This window comes from Lygodium microphyllum, chromosome 24 (assembly GCF_053477565.2).
Source record: "Lygodium microphyllum isolate KBCC chromosome 24, Lygodium_microphyllum_v1.1.10, whole genome shotgun sequence".
NCBI classification, from domain to species: Eukaryota; Viridiplantae; Streptophyta; class Polypodiopsida; order Schizaeales; family Lygodiaceae; genus Lygodium; species Lygodium microphyllum.
The window spans coordinates 107568034-107583506 of record NC_141158.1 but is presented as its reverse complement, the minus strand read 5'-3'; positions in this window follow the sequence as shown (position 1 = coordinate 107583506).

Sequence of the window (15473 nt, the reverse complement as noted above, 5' to 3'; positions counted from 1 at the left end):
TTAAAATTAGTATCTTTAACTTAGCTTTTTCTTTTTCCATTCAAGCAATCTATTCTCTAGGATGTGGACTATATCATCCACCCAATATGGTGTGAGGTTTTCTCTAAACAAGTCTCATTTGCTAGACATTCTAAAAAGATGTGCATCCAATAGGTCATCAATGATGCCCTGTCCAATCACTTCACATGTGGATATGTGGAACATATAATCTGCCATATACTGTTGATGCTCATTTTTTTCTTCATTCTATCGTGAAGATGATGTATAGTTTCCTTGTTGCAATTTACTATTACTAATATCATCCTTCTTAGCATAATAGTGGACTGCAATATGACATGTTTTACCATAATAATGGCAAACAATAGTAGAATTTTCAAAACCCTGATTCTGCCATCCACCTCTTCCTGCTCCCCCTGCCTCTAAATTTTCCATGGCCTCCTAAAACTTGTATTTTACCAAATTGTTGATTTAACTTGTTTTGCTAGTTATTTCCAGCATGTCCCATACTACGACCTCTTGAAGAGAATTTGCCACATCCTCTTCCTGATTTTGAGTAAAATGCTTGGACTTGTTTACCATTCTTTCAGATAAGTCACCCTGCATATTGATATCTTCGATGAGCATGAGAGAGTCCAACTCATCAAAATCTAGAAATAGCTTCGGTACATATACAGAAGTGACAAATGATTTTCAAGCCTTTCTCATTATTAAGGTTACCCAAAGTAGATGAAACCAAATCATCATCAATCATTAGGCATTGCATCAATCACGGCTAAAGTATCTGCAATACTCCTCATATTTTCAAAACATACTCATTGATAGACATTTTTCCTTTCTTCAAGGTATTCAACTCTTGCTTGAGTTGAATCTTTCGTGTCGTTGTATTTATTGAAAACATGTTCTAGAAAATTATCCAAGCTACATGTGAATTTTTAGCATTCTTGATATATCCTAGCATAGTATTATCGATGACTATAGATAACCAATACATCACATTTTTATCTTTTGCATTCCATTCTTTCTACGGCTTTAATTCATCTCCCGTCTCATAGGGATAATCAGCTCTATTCCTTTTCTTCACCTGAAATAAACTCATAAAGGCCCTTTCCATTAAGGAAGTTCATCACATAGAATTGCAACAAAGGGTAGTTGTTCTTGTCCAGCTTCTCAATTATAGGATTTCCACTATTCTCTGCCATTATCACAAAAATAATACAAAATAGCAAACAAGTTTTCTGCAACCTTTTACAACAAGTGCAAGCAATACACAAGCAACCTTTTTTACTAATTGCTCAACATTATATGCAAACTGTAACCTCTTCATAGATAAAACTAATGTTTGCTTCTTGGCAAATATTTAAAAAAGTATAGACTCAAAATTTGCAACATGTACATCCACTTTCAATGAATACAGTTGAAATTACAGTATACCCTAAAATTATTGTCCATAACCTTGCGGCTCTAAAATGGGGCTCGAAACAGCCTTAGATACCCAAAAAAAGTAGAAAAAAAGACCCTGAAGGGCTTATCTGTAGAATATATAGTGCTCTGGTCATACACTAAATCTCACAGCAATCTAAGATTTTCACTTAGCCCCTTGCTTTTGATGCCTCCACAAGCACTATCCAAGAGAGAAAGAGTGGAAGAACAGAAGAGTTTCTTACCCGTTGCTTGCTTGCTCAAATCCTTTCTTCTTCTACTTCACATCAACCTTCAAAACCATCCTCTCCAAGTAGTCCCGCTCTGATACAATGTCAAGAATCATGTGGTGTGGGGGACTTGCTTGAGCTGCTGCACCATACACTTAATAAGAGGAAGCTCGCTCAATGGCACAAAAAGAGAGATAGAGGCCAAAAATGTTTTTTTGCTAGTTTTTTCTTCTTCTTCCACCACACATAATACAATGTACACAAAGTATATATAAGATATAACATAAAGGATAGTGGCCTACTAAGTTAAACAATAACTGACTATACTAATTGACTAGCATTATAACTAAGCAACTGTAGGTAGGTACAATAACTAAATATAATAAATGATAAGTCAGTGGGCCATGTGAGGATCATAATGACCACCAACATGCTAAGTGTAGACGTGTGAACCTATCTAGCTAGGTGGTCTATCATCAATGTCCACAAGTGTTGAGGTTGCCATCTCAACACAACTAAGAAGGAAGAAGCCATGAACAACTGACACCGATGAAGACTATCACAACTACAGTATGTCAGAAACCATATATACAATAGCCATAGACATCATGCACAAGCTAGGTCTCAAAAGTAAACGAAAAGAACTGCCATATGCATAACCCATTGAGCAAAGTTCCGATTATGCTCTTGAGTTGATTTGAGCACACATTTGGCTCAACTTTCTTAGAGATTTCATTGCTATAATAACTAGGTTGAATGTTATTTATCAGTGAAAAGCCTATGTCTAATGCTCATTGATGCTTTACAGGATGCTCAGTGGATGTACCGCTACTTCAATTATTATGTATACTTCTCGATATATTATGGCATACTTTTGAGCTGAGTTTTGAGCTCAATTACATTGATAATAGCAATGGTTACATGCCTTGGTTGTTACTTCTGTGGCTTATGCAGTTATGGGCTTGAAGAATCTATTGGATTTTATGCTCTTGGTTATGCTTCATGTATCCTGGATACTCGAATGTCATTGATATGATATTTTGAGCTTTTCCTTCTCATTTGGTATCTGACTTTTAATTCAACAGGAGCTACTTGCCTTTAAGCCACAATGGCACTTGGATGTACTATAGAGCATTTTGTTTATGCAATTGAGCTTGAGCTTATTACAGTGAGATATTGAGACTCATTATGACATATACATGCTCTCTTGATATTTATTGGAACGGTTCTTGATATTTATGACATAAATACACAAACTGGAACTGCCATAGTGTGGACTGACATTAACCCAAAACTGGAACTGATTCAATAAATACATAACCCTGATGGAATTTACTATTTGCTATCCAAACTGGAATGGTTCTGTTCTGTGTTAAATAGAGAATACAAAACTACAAAAAATCAACTTTGTGAGCATGTAAATTTGTAGATCTTGATATACTCTTTGTTTCTAGCTATAGAATGCCTAAATCGGATACCGTATGCAAAATTTATGACCAAAATACAATAATGTTAAGTTACCATAGCTGTCCACGACTTCTACAGCATGCTTTGTATCCACTCAAAAATGGATAAAATGGCTACTTCTCAACTCAATAAGCACTCAACAAAGCTCAACTAAGCCTTGGAAAGCTCCTCAATAAGTGCAGAGTAAGTTGGAACAAGCTAGAAGAAGGAAAGTTGGAACAAGCTGGAAAATGAAAAGACTCAATGCATACCTTGAGAGAAGAAGCTCCTTGAATAGTTAGCTCTGATATTAGTTGAATGGAGTAAGCCCGGAGTGGAAACACACAAGCGAAAGCAAGAGCTATGGTGGAAGGAGAGAGAGAGAGAGAGAGAGAGAGAGAGAGAGAGATGCAGGAACTTCAATAGTTTATCATTCATATCTTCCAAGATAGCCATGAAAAAAGAAGGTAGGAGAACATACCTATGCATGTATGCTAGATACCAGGCAAAATGAGCTGTCAATCTCACTGAAAGATCTAGAGATTGTGAATATTGGTGAGCAAAATGAAGGTAGTTCTGGTATGCTTGACTAATATTGTCAAATCCCCTGGAATTATTGGCCAGTTAATCTGATGTTCTGTAAGAGAATCAGTCGAGCTCCATCCTCTTCTTCTTGGAATCTGCTGATCAAATCCATCATATTCACTAACCAACTGAGGGGGTTGAGAAATAGAAGTGGTAGGAGATGGAAGTGTAATAAGTAAAAGAGGATGAAGAGATGGGTAGGCAAAATCATAAAAGGAGGGATAAGTTAAAGAAGGAGTGGCTGAAAAACTTAAGTGAACCAGTTAGGAAATGTGTTAATTGATAAATAGGAAAAGTAGAAGGTATATGGATGGATGGTGAAGGGCATGGTGGAGAAGGGGAAAATACTCTATCTTCGATAAACAAACAATAGGTAAATATGGAAATTTGAGGCAAAGATTGAGGTTGGAAAAGAAGGGGTAAGATTGTTATTGAATTGGTTTGATAAAGGAAAAGATAGGTATCATAGTGATGAGCCATTTGTTAGTAGTACAATAGGCTAGGAACAGAGGAACCTAAGACAGATCTTCTCTGATAGGCATCAAAAAAGGTGGAATCAAATGGATGGCTTTTGGAAAGGTAAGCTAAAAGATCCACCCTCAGTTGGTTAGTGCTTTGTACATAGGTAGAAGCTGTGTTTTGACGTTGATTCAGGACCACAGAATCAATCATTGAGTGCCATGAATTGTCAGGGTAAGTAGCCACTTTTGAAGAGTAACACTGGAACATGTCATCTATCCGCAATTCCAAATAGTTGACATATAAGACAGCTTGTAAAACCACATCTCCCACATACCAGGCCATATCTACATCATCTGAAATCAACAGATCACCTTGTAGATACATGTAAGACAGCAACATGGTATCTGTCGTCACAGAATCTTCAAACACCATACAGACTACTTTTGTCAGTAACTCAGGAGACCAAGCCCCACTCCAACCATCCTCTGGAAGAGGAAGATCCATCCTTGAAAGCTTCATATAAAAGGCCAACTTTTGCAATTGATACTGGACAAAGAAAGAATGGTCTGGAGGAACATACTCCTGGAAATGCTCAAATGTCGACCATAACAAATCCATCCTGGACTGCAATCTTTCCACTTTATCTTGGAACAATGAACACAATGTAGCGTGTCTCTGGAGAACTACCAAGTCCTGCTTAGAGATAGAAGGAATCAGAGGAACATTGGGGCTTGAAGGAACAAACCGTGACTGCGTCAGTTGGTCTTGCAACTACTTGATTTGGGAAGTTTGTGATTCCATCGTGTCATGAGCAGTCTGTAAGGCTGAGAGTTTTGCATCTAAAAGAGTCTGAAACTCTTGAGCTTCTTTGGACATCCTCTCCTTCTCCTCTGAGATTTTAGTGACCTCTGATTGAGCTTCTGTTAACTAAATCTTCAAAGAAGATATCTCTTCTCTTTGAGCCTCAATCATTTGGGTTTGTTGCTCCATTTGCTTAAACAGATCTGCCTGTGTGTCTTTAGCAGAGGCTAACTCTGATGTTGCCTTATGCAACTGGTCTTTGGACTGCATCAGTTCTTTGTAAAAGGAAGCATACAACTGTTGAACACAAGCTGTCACGGAAAGTTCAATCGAACTCTGGATGTCTTTACAGAGGAATGGAATGGCATCTCCCAACAGTAGACTGTTCAGTGAAGGGACTGATATGTCCAAGGAACCCTCTCTATGTGCTCTGAATAAATTGTTACATGTAAGGTAAGCAAGGAGGTCACTGCCAGATGTAGCAGGAATTGTGACTGAAGGAAGAACTGAAGGAGCTTTATCTACCACACGCTTCAAGCACTTTTGCTGAATAACTAGGGGAGGAGGAGAATCAAGATCCTCTATATCAATAGGTTCTGACTCTTCTAAAGATGGTGGGGAAGATACTGGATCAGATGGAGAAGGTGGAAGCACACCCTTCTTTAGGCCTGAGTACGTCAAGAAAGCATACAGGTAGGAACCATAGGTAACATTTGTGACATTTTCTCTAGTTACTTTGACGAAATGTTGATCCATCTTCGTGAGTAGGTAAGTGCTCCAATCAATAGCCACTCCTTTTAACACCAACTTGGAAGCTGTAAAGAGCTCTTTGGACAAGTAATGGGATGGTGTTTTGGCAGGCATAAACCTGTCTTGGAGAAACTGGCACACCAACTTCCACACAGGATCAGTGATCATGGAAAAAGAGACTCCTGAAGTGTTGATCACTTTCTTGACATCTAGAATTTCCTTGGTCTGCTTCTCTAACAGCTTGAAAATCTCAACGTTGGAGAATAATTGTCTAGATGTAACAAAGGGCTCTCCTTTGTAGGGAAGAGACAAAGTCTTCCATAACCCTCGGGGTGTCAACACCATGGAAGCACCATGAACCAGTCCTGACTTCTTACTGTATGAGGCAAGGAACTCATCACACAAGTATGGATCATCTAGAATCGATATAGGCTCAAAAGCTAGTAGGGAAGAATAATTCCTACTAACCAGCGGGACATACTGGATAGGAGGAGCATGAGGCACCATTCAGATGGAAAATACACACACCACAACACAGACAATCACAAAGAATGCATGCAAAACAACCAAAGGGCTATCAAAAAGAAATCAATCAAAAAGAAGGACACACATACGTAGACGTAACTAACCCATTTACCACCCCAAACAATCCACATCCTAGAAAAAATTCGGCATGACCTCTACACATATGCGATCGAAAACTTCATGCGATGCAGCAAACAGGCACTCAAATCCCTGTATCAAGCAAGAAAGAAAGAAAAAAACTACAAACCATACCCGTAATTGTAACACATAGACAAACCATAATACTATAAAAATGTAAATCAAGACCGGACCATAACCTTGACCATCAACTTCAACTTAGAGGACTTTATGCGCCCATCCCACGAAGCGTGCTTATTAAAAGGGAAAAAAAGTGTAGTGAGGGGGAATTTATTTTAATGAAGGGTTCATTTTAAGAAATTATTAACAATGGGTGACATTTTATTAGGTTATAAACCTTAATAAGAAAACGGTTGTTCCTTCTTAAAATTTTAATTACAATTTATTAGGGGAAAACGGTGCTTTATCGAAACCCGTACTACGATTCCTAGACTGGGTCTCTAAATGCAAATTCATTAATTAAAAATTAATGGTGATGTTGAGTTTTTTTTTTCCATCACGTACTTTTTTTTTACAGCTAGTTCATTTTTATTAACAATTAAGGTGCCTCTTAAGCGCACGTAGCACGTGCAAAGTGAACGGCTGGTTGATTTTTATTATTAGAAACTGTGTGTTTAGCGCGAATGCGCGTGGAAAATGTGGGTGAAAAATAGTTTATTTTAGCAATTAATTGTGGTTAAGGGGTAATGAAAATAAATAAAGCTCACAAAATAAATATCTGGTAGGGGTGTGTATGCAATGGACTGAAGGCGCACGGAGTAGTCCCCCAAAAGCAATGAATCCAGTCAAACAAAAACAAACATCACTGCTGAAAAAAATAAATCACCTTAGTGCTTTTGTTTTATTTTTATTTTTATTTTATATTTTGTTTGTTTTGTATTTTAGGTGTGTTTGTATTTTTTGTATATTGTTTGGTTTGGTTAATTTGTTATTTTTTAAATTTTTTTCTGTTGTATTTTTTCTTTTTAAAAAATAAATTAAATCGGGATATATAACACATGGATATATTATGAAGTGTAAGAATGAATTTTCAGCCATCTTGCAAGTGTCCACAATGTATGTTAATTCGGCCATGATTTTCAGCTAATTTTAAGGATTTAAAATAAATTTTTATAAAGTGTAGTATTAAAATTAGAGTTTTTTGGCTTTAAATAATATTTTGACCTTTTATGGAAACATTTTTACTTGAGAAATTAGTGGAAAAAAGGACAGAGGGTTTGTGGAATTTTTTGGAATTTTTTAGAATTTTTTAATGAATTTTTACTAATTTTTAATGACTTTTACTAAATTTTCATGTAAATTTGAATGAATTTTCAGATTTTAAATTTTTTGCAATTTATTTGTTTTAATTTTCACCTTTAAAAATAGTCCAAATAATTTCAATAATATTGGTAAATTTTTAAAAAAAATTGCAATTTTTTTCTGATTTTAAATGAATTTTTGGAAATTTTTATGTTTTTTGTTTATTTTATGTATTTTTATATATTTGCGGGTTGGAAAATACAAGGCGGTACCTAGGCTGCGTGTGAACAGGGAACGATGACTGCGTGTGAATGGCGGGTCTGCAATACTTCACCGCACGGACAAGTCGGAAGTGCGTCCTCGCGCGTGAACGCCTGCTAGCACACCCGTACTTAGGGGAAAAAGAATGGAAGAGAAAGGGCAGGAACGGGGGCTAACTGAGTAGATTAGGTAAATTAGGTTAGCTTAGTCTGATAAAGTCGATTAAGTTAATTTAGTTGAATAAATCAATGAAGTTAGTTAAATGAGGTTAGTTGGTTAAGTGAGGTTAAGTCAGGTCAATTAAGTTTGGTTAGTCTAGGTAGGTCAGTTTAGTCAAGTCTGGTTAGTTAGGTTTGGTTAGTCTAGTCTAGTTAGGGTAGTCTAGTCAAGTCTAGTTAGTTAGGTTTGGTTAGTTAGGTAGGTCAAGGTAGTCAGGTCTGGTTAGTCTAGTCTAGTTAGGCTATTCTAGTTAGGCTAGTCTAGTCAAATCTGGTTAGTTAGGTCTGGTTAGTTAGGTAGGTCAGGGTAGTCAGGCTCTGGTTAGTCTAGTCAGGGTAGTCAGGGTCAACTAGGTTAGGGTGGAGACTAACAAGGTATAGTTAAATTAACTAGGGTTAGGTGGGGGTTGAACTAACTAAGGTAAGTGGGGGGGGGGGTTAACTAACCAGGGTTACTTTGGGGGGGTTAACTAACTGGGGTTAGTTTGGGGGGGGGTTAACTAACTAGGGGTTAGTGGGGGGGGGGGTTAACTAACCAGGGTTAGTTTGGGGGGGTGAACTAACTGAGGTTAGTGGGGGGGGATTAACTAACCAAGGTTAGTTTGGGGGGGGTGAACTAACTGAGGTTAGTGGGGGGTAAACTAACCAGGGTTAGTTCGTAACTAAGGTTAGATTAAGGAGTAATTAAGGTTAGATTAATGACTAATGAAGGTCAGATTAATGACTAACCAAGGTTGTGGTGGTGGAGGAGGAGGAGGAGGAGGAGGAGGGAGGTGGAGGAGGAGGGGGTAGAGCAGGGTGGTGGAGGAGGAGGAGGAGGAGGAGGTTCTAGTGTGGGAGGAGGAGGAGGAGGAGGAGGAGCACGATGGTGGCGGGAGTGGCGCTGACGGGAGCGGCATAGGCGTCGGCGGCCTTGGCGAGAGGCGCGGCTGGAGCGGCGAGGGGGCAGGGTAGTCGCGATCTGGGCGGGCGGCGTCACGGCAGCAAGGAAGATGGGGGGGCGTCCGACGGCGTTGGGGCAAGGCAGCCGCGATCTGGGCTGGCGGCGTCACGGCAGCAGGGAAGACGGGGGGGAAGAGAAGAAGGAGGAGGAGGAAGAAGAGAAGGAGGGAGAGGAAGAAAGAAGAGGAAGGGGAAGGGGAGGAGGAAGAAGAGAAGGAGGGAGAGGAAGAAAGAAGAGGAAGGGGAAGGGGAGGAGGAAGAATGAGCAAGAAGGGACGCGGTTCCCAACGAGGGAAACAGGTAGGTTTTTTTTTTCTCTTTTTTTTCAGCTTTTTTTTTCTTTTTCTTTCTCTTTTTTTTCTTTCTTTTTTGCTTCTTTTTCTCTTTTGGTTTTTCTTTCTTTTTTTTTTCTTCTTTTTCTCTTGGTTTTTTTGTTCTTTTGCTTTGTTTCTTCTTTTGGTTTTTTTTGGATTTGTTTTTTTTGTTTTTTTTAAATTAAATTATATATAGTTATATATATATATATATATATATATATATATATATATATATATATTGGTTTGGAGTTAAGTATGATTAGGATTATGGATTAGGTTGTGTTGTTTTTTTTTTCTCTCTTTTTGTTTGGCTTTTTGTTTTTCTTTTTTTGTGTGTTTTTTTTCTTTTTGAAATTTTGGCTGTGGTTGTTTTTGTTTTTGGTTTTTATTTTTGAAGGGAAAATAGAAAAATAAAATAAAAAATGGAAAATGGAGGGGTAAGAAACACACCCCCGGCTCGTGCGCATGCGCGGGCAGGGATAAAAAGAATTTGCAATGACAGGGACAAATGGGCAGGGATGGTGACGCGCAAGCCACAGACGCCACGGGGCATCTCGAGGTGCGTAAAACCAAAAACAGGCGCGTTCACGCGCGAGGCGAGAAATGCGATCACACGGGAAAAATGAAGAAAAAGTAACAAAATCCAAACCGTTCGTCGGATCAAAAATCCGCAAAAAGAAAAAATGTGCCGGGAGACGAGGAGAAAATCTTGGAAACATGTAACATGAGTTCTGGGGCAAAAACAAGGTGTTCACATGGGAAAAACGCAAAAAGCAAGCCCGAAAACACATACGTGCATTAATATCGGAAAATTCGCGCATCGAAATGAAGTGCGAAAAGAAGGAAAAGTGTGCAGAATAAGATTGCCAACAAGCCTATCACAACAGAACATAGTTTCGATTGAGGTAGGATGCATTCACATGGGAAGAACCAAAAAAATGGGCCTGAAAATGGACTCGAAAACTAATACGGGAAGAACCGTGCACCGGAATAGAGAACAGTAAAAAGGAAAAATATCCGGAAGAAAGGGATTCACAGGGCTCGTGCATCAAAACTCAATTAGGGGGAAATTAGGAGGGGTTTACATGGGAAAAACACGAAAAACACACCCAAAAACACTCGAAAAAATTAATAACTAAAAATTCGACAGTCAGAAGAGGGGGGAGGAAAAAGGAAAAAGTGGGGGATAGGGTGATAGGACATGGTTGTCAAGTGAAATCAAAAGTCCGATGAAAATAGGGCAGGTTCACATGGATAAATGTGAAAAATAAACACGAAAAGGACCCAAAAACCCGCAAAAATTAATAAAGGATGAACCGTGCATCCAAATGACATGGAGTAAAAATGAAAAATGTCAGGAGGAATAGGAGGAGAGGGCTGGTACATCAGATCAGTGTTCCGAAGCAAGGAAGACGCATTCACATGGAAAAACAGTCCAATTTACGGGAATTGCTGCAAAAATTAATAACTTGAGAACCGTTTGCCAAAATAGGGGTCGATAAAAAGAAAAAATAGGCAGTTCAAAGGGACGAACAGGATTGTAAGGTTGGATTGGGATTCCGGTGAACGTAGAGTCCATTTGCATGAAAAAATCACTAAACAAAGGATAAAGAAAAACTGTCAAGAAATAGCCCCGGGGACAGGGTAAAATAGAAGAAAGAGTGGGGAAGGGACCCCATTTGGGTAAAAAGAAATCACGGCATAGATGCATGATCGGACAGGGTATATGCATGGGGGTATGCGACATAGACGTGCAGGGATGCGTTCCTACACTTAGAACCTTAGCAGGAACGGTAAACTAAACATCAAGGACATGGTACCTCACATCAGACCAACCACGACGTCCCCACACTTAAGACATAACCACCACTAAAAATAGAATGTGTAAGGTTAGAAGAACTTGGCCCATATTGCCGAGGAGGAATGTTGACTATCGAGGTTGCGTCTGGTGTCATTGTGTCGGCTGCAGGAGGTAACAAGGTATCTTCACAGCACTCCACCAACATCCTTTATGGCAGGGACCACACGACAACACCCAGGGAAGTAGTTGGTTGAAGAAATCACAGGAAATTCGTCCATGGCAAGGGATATTGCACTCAACTCACGCTCACTCAAATGGAATGAAAGACCAGTCACTCGCCCCATGACTAACATCACTCGAGGAAATAATGATAAAAATCCCGAGCTCACACTCGGTTTAGAAATCGATAAAGGAATGATGTAGAGAGAGTATGCCAGGGTGCACAATTGATGGTGCATCAGTGCGTCCCACCCATCTAGCATAGGTGCAAGGAGAAAGGCCAGGGAGCCTTGCAGTGCAGTGTTCAGAACAGAGTGACATGTCCTGTGTTGATGGCAAAGACCCATCCCATGGGTGCATAGGGAAACAGAAACATACCTGACTCCAATGGTCGTAACGTCCCTTAATCCTCATCTCTCGATAATTGATTGAAGAAACTCCAGTCACACTCAGCCCACCCTCTGTCTCACGCTCTGTTGAAAGATACAAAGGGCATCCCATTCCTGAAACCCATTGATGTAATCCTCACGGTCACTTGTGTAGAGGTTGTATGCCTTGTGCGCTTTTGATGGTGCAACTGGGCATCCCGCCCTGTGCCAGCATACAGTGCAAGAAGGAAGGCTAGGGAGCCTTATGGTGCAGTGTACATGAACAGATTGTGCATTGTGCATTGAGAGGCCCATCCCGTGTGTGCAACACTCTGTTCACACATCTCACCTCTCATTTGATTTAAAGGGAAAAACTGGTCACTCACCCCACCCTTTGTCTCACGCTCTGATAGATACAGAGGGCAACCCATGCTCACGTCCCCATCCTGTTAGGATGAAAGCTCACATCACTCAAGGGGTTGGTGATGAAGATCATGTCGGCTATTATCATCGTCAGGATCTTGAGGAGGAGGCATACCCAGGTAGGCAACCTACAAATCTCATACTTCAATGATTGGTAAGAAGAGTCGTCTGTTAAGAAGGGTAGACAGACTGATATTGTAGAGACAGCGCACCAAGGGAGGTGGCTTCAAATTACTTGTTGCTGAAGAGGTTTTGTTGGTGAGTCAGCTATCCTGAACTGCGGGGTGTTACCACCTTTTTCACAGTCAGCTTCTCGCCCAAGGGTGTTTCCACCTTTTCTTGGAACGAGGCCTATTATGACAGGGAATTTCTTCCTTTTCTCCCATAACAGTGTGTTTGTTTTTTTCTTCTTTTTTTGTTTTTCTTTTCTTTTTTTTCTTCTTCTTTTTTTTTCATTAAGAAAGAGAATGGTAGAAATACCATATGTCAGGACCAAGCTCGCCACCGTTGTTGAATCAGACGAGAAGAGAACAAGGTCGGGTTGAGATGTTTCTGCGAGGGGGTAGCAGAACAAGACTGCCTCATGAGGAGAATCATAAGGGCTATCAGAAGCACGACGAGAAGGACAGTGCGCCGCCCAAAAGGGAAAGGGTAGGTCGACTGTGATTGTCAAGATCCCCAGGGAGGGAAGTACATCTTCAGGCGATAGCCATTGATGAGAAAAGGATCATTTGAGGCATCAACGGTCTGTACCTGAATAGAGCTGTTAGGATTGACAGCAAGTACCTTGTACGGGCCCATCCACCATTGTTGAAGCTTGCCAGGAAACTTGCCAAATCTCAAATCATAGGCTAGGAAAATATCACCTTCTTTGAGCTCCTTGTGCTTGATGAAACTGTCATGATAGGCCTTGCGTCGCGCTTGAGTAGTTTCCATGCACTGTAGGGCCATCCGCCGTATCTCATCCAAGCATTCCAAGTGTAAGAGATGGCATTGCAGTGAGTCACTATCTCCCAAGCATTCTTTAACTACCACTCGCAAAGAGGGCAATTCCAGCTCAACAGGAAAGACGGCTTCTGTACCATACACTAGCTGGAAAGGGGTCTGTCCTGTAGCTACCTTATGGGAGGTTCTGTATGCCTAGAGGGCCTCTGTAAGTCGATCGTCCCAGTCGCGACGATATGCGGCAATCGTTCTTGTCAAAATCGAGCAAAGGATACGATTGGTGACTTCAACTTGGCCGTTGGCTCTGGGATAATAAGGAGTGGACTTGCGATGGCGAATCTTATATAGCTCAGTCAGCTCCTCCATGATTTTGTTAAGGAAATGAGTGCCTCTGTCACTTACCAGCTCAAGGGGATTGCCAAAACGGGTGATAATATTCTTGTATATGAACAGGGCTACAGTGTTACCATCATCCCGCTTCAGAGCTTTAGCTTCACACCACTTTGTAACATAATCCGTACATACTAGGATGTATCTATTCGACTTTCGTCTGGTAGGTGGATCAATGGGACCCACGAAATCAATCCCCCACTTCTCGAATGGCTTTAGGGGAAGAATGGGTTGCAGTGGCATAGCACTTGTTTGGTAGGCTTCCCCATTCGCCGATAAGCATCACATCTCTTACAGTAATCATATGTGTCTTTGTGGAGGGTCGGCCACCAATATCCTGCTATCTTCTTCTATTTGAGGGATCCATGATAGATGATCGGCTAGGACATGGGAATAGCCAGGCTTAGTTACCACTTCGAAGTCGAACTCCTGAAATAGGAGAAACCATCTCATCAGTCGTCCTTTAACATTTGATTTGTTCATCAGGAAGGACAGGGCTTCATGATCCATATAGAACTTGAAATGCATTGACAGTAGATAGTGTCGAAACTTCTCCAGTGCAAACACCATTGCTAAGCATTCAAGCTCTGTCATTGTGTAGTTCCGTTCCCTATCAGTGACCTTTCGACTTGCATAATAAATTGGTTGATCTAATTTAGAGGAGCCCTTTTGACATAGGACATCACCTATCCCTTCGACTGAAGCATCTGTGTACATATGGAACTGCTTCGTCCGATCAGGAGGTTGTAAGATAGGTGCTTGGATCATGCACTGTTTTAGGGTATTAAAGGCTTCTTCACAGTCATCAGTCCAAAGGAAATCAGCTTCTTTCCTTAGGAGCTTGTGCAGAGGGGTTGCCTTAGTTGCAAAATGTGCAATAAATCTTCTGTAGTAGTAGCCCACATGGCCAAGAAATCCTCTCAATTGCTTGAGGTTTGTTGGTGCTGTTAAAGCGGCAATATTTTCAATCTTTGCCAGGTCTGTTGCAATCCCTTGTGCCGAGACAATATGGCCCAAAAGAACTCATGAGGAGACTCCAAAGATGCATTTTTCGGGGTTGAGAGAAATCCCATACTCGCGGCATCTGTCAAAACATTGCTCTAGGTGTCCCCAGTGCTCTCGGATCAAACTATAGACACAGAAGTCATCAAGATACACCTCAATGAAATAGTGCAGATGATTCTGGAAGGCAGCTATCATTACTCATTGGAAGGTGGCAGGAGCATTACATTGCCCAAATGGCATCACTCTATAGACATAGGTCTCCCATTCTGTGGTGAAGGTTGTTTTAGATTGGTCCTCTTCTGTGATTTGGACTTGGTTATATCCACTGAATCCATCCAAGAGGGAATACAGCTCATGGCCTGCCATTGTGTCCAACAGTTGGTCTATAAAAGGGATAGGGAAATTATCCTTCTTCATCTTCGAATTGAGCTTTCGAAAGTTGACACATATTTGAAGTTTCTTGTTCTTCTTGTGTACAACCACAATGGGAAAAACCCGTTCACTGTTAGCCACGAGATAAATGAACTCTGCTTCAAAGAAGTTTCAATAATTCAGCCTTCACCAGAGCAGAGTAATTAGGATTCATACGCCTTTGTCTTTGCCTTACAGGTTTGGCATCAGGCTCTAGGTCAATGTGATGTTGGCATACTGTGGGATCAATCCCCTTTAGGTCTTTATATGACCAAGCAAACACATCTAAGTTCTCTTTGAGTAGGTCTCGCAGGACTACAAATTCTTCTTCTGAAATATTGAGGCCCACTTTCAGGTGATGTTCAGTACCGTCAATATCCAAGAACATTACTTGTCTTTCACCTTCCACTTCGCAGATAAATGTCCCACATATTGCTTCTAGGTAGAGGTCTGACTCTTTCAAGAGAGTAGTATCCTTGTCTGATGTTCTACTAGAACTAGTGTCCTCCTTCTGACCAGATGACTCCTTTGTCTGTTTAGGTTACCGAAAGGGTATCAGAGCTTTGTTTGCTTCT